Below are 2,225 nucleotides of genomic sequence, written 5' to 3'. Positions count from 1 at the left end.
AAAAAAAAAAATACTGATAGTAATATTAATAAATAAAAATAATAAATAAAACAAAGTGTTTAAAACATCATACATAGATTCATTTTTTAAATTATCTCGATATCAATTATCAACGAGTAGAGAAATCAAGAGAAATCACGAAATCGAAGATCGACACGACCCAATTGACCTTTCAACCGTAAAGCTTCAAACTTCCAACTTGCTTCCAACTTGTTCCACTTTCCACCGGTTAAAAATAATTTTATCATTTTATCTCAAAACTCGTACAATTTTCGTTTTTCTAAGGAAAGAATGCCTAGAATCGACGAACGTGGAACCATCTGTTCCAATCTGTTCAAAATCTGACCAAACTTCTTCTTTCCTTTCCTTTCCTTTTCTCTCTCTTTCTCTCTCTCTCTCTCTCTCTCTCTCTTTTCCATGGATCGCGACCCGATACATTTCGTCCAACATCCACGAGACCATCCATTCGCCCTTAAAACGAACTATTATAGCTACAATGCAACTGGATACTGGATTTCCTCGGCTTGATTCGCCTCGACACGGTCCACTGGGTAACCTCAATTTCCCTACAGGTCACACGGTAGGTACCCCTCTCAGGAGACACAGGATTACTCGGGATACCTATTACAGACGAACGTAGACTATCGTTCCTATCGAGCCTGAATAATGCGAACGTTATTCCTCGAAATGAGTTTTGGGTGTTCAGAGTGGGTCGACCTCGCTCTGTTGACGCATATCCGCGATGCACGTGTGCGCGCATGCGCGTGCGCGTGTGTGCGCGACTGTTTACCTATCGTGTTTGCAATGTGTCTGATAATCGATTTGCAAGGTGTTCCGTGCTATTAATTGGGCTGGGATAATTTCGTTACCTCGATTTTGAATAAATTCTTTGGTTGATTTGTAACGCGAAGAAGGAAGAAAGGAATGGGTTCGAATTGTGATTTTTTAATTTTAATATTAAGATTGAGGTTAACATTGTATTTATATACTTCGATAGCAGGAAAGATCTATGAAATTTGAAGAAGCAATAATTCGAAATATAATGTAAATTAATAAGATAGATTGTAAGTATATATTGAAAAGTACATACATTTAAAAGTTCTTTTTCTATTGATGAGAGATCAAAGTCGCTTTTTCATTTTTTCCCCCTCCCTTTTCGTTTCTTTAAATACGGTAAATTTGGTGAACGAAGTTTCCATTCATCGTCCCATCTCTTTCTCTTCATTACGAACAAGGCTTGCTTCCAAACCAATAGGATTATATCTGCATTGGTTTCGGATTCCCTCATAAGTAGATTAAATAAATAATTGAATATAAACCTCTTAACCTGTTAGAATCGCGAATATAATTCTCAGTATAAATCGAAAAAGGTGGTGGTTTTTCGAGAAAGGATAAAATCGATAATTCAAAATTTCTCGCGCAAATTTCTAATAAATCCGATAAATGAGAAATTAAACACGAAAGATGTTAATTTTCGAATAAAATTCCAAGATTTTATCATATCTTTCTATATATATTTTTCTAAACTTTCATTTTCCAAAATGACTTTGATTTATTTTTGCAAAATACTCCATTTCGAATATTAAAAGAGAATTATTATATCATTTCGATAGCGTAAGATCAATTTGTATTGTAATAAATTAATTTTCCAATAAACTGAATGCCTCAATATCAAGAAACGATATTGCGAACAGTAAAAAAAAAAAAAAAGAATTTTCGTAACAATCGAATCGTACACGATATTTCGTGAAATAATTTGAAAAATTTTCTTGTCTTATAATAAATCACTTTATACAAATCACACAAATTATTTATCATTGAAAATTATTGAATGTGGATATTTTCTTTTCTAAAAAATTTCATTTGCATGGCGTGTAAATCTGAGTGGAGTAAAGCTATTTTGAACGCGAATTACGGATGGTCTAATTAAGGCAATCTCTCGGCCAACGTCGTTAATGATCCAGTAACGCCGTTTACATTACATTACGCGGTATGTACAGTTAGTATATATATATATATATATATATATGGAGTCAAAGCAATGCATGATGTAACTGCTCATTGTCTCGTCTAGCGTGAAGCGAATTATATTAAAATTTTGATGATGATAGGATATAATGAACAATTGGCGTTAAATTGGATTGAAAATTATTATGCGACAAATTGAGAGAAGAGGACGACGATTTTTATATTAATCAATCATCGTTACATTAAGTATATAAGAT

At 33.3% G+C, this 2,225-nt stretch overlaps 1 long non-coding RNA gene across 1 annotated transcript; it reads left to right on the top strand.

Moving 5' to 3' along the window:
* The first annotated feature begins 1,008 nt into the window (after positions 1-1,008).
* Positions 1,009-1,416, top strand: LOC116185638. Its single transcript, XR_004150504.1, has 2 exons — positions 1,009-1,064; positions 1,236-1,416. It is a non-coding gene; the product is annotated as an uncharacterized LOC116185638 (long non-coding RNA).
* Positions 1,417-2,225: the final 809 nt, after the last annotated feature.

Source organism: Apis dorsata, unplaced genomic scaffold (assembly GCF_000469605.1).
Source record: "Apis dorsata unplaced genomic scaffold, Apis dorsata 1.3 scaffold_233, whole genome shotgun sequence".
NCBI lineage: Eukaryota > Metazoa > Arthropoda > Insecta > Hymenoptera > Apidae > Apis > Apis dorsata.
This window is presented reverse-complemented; position numbering and strand designations above follow the sequence as displayed.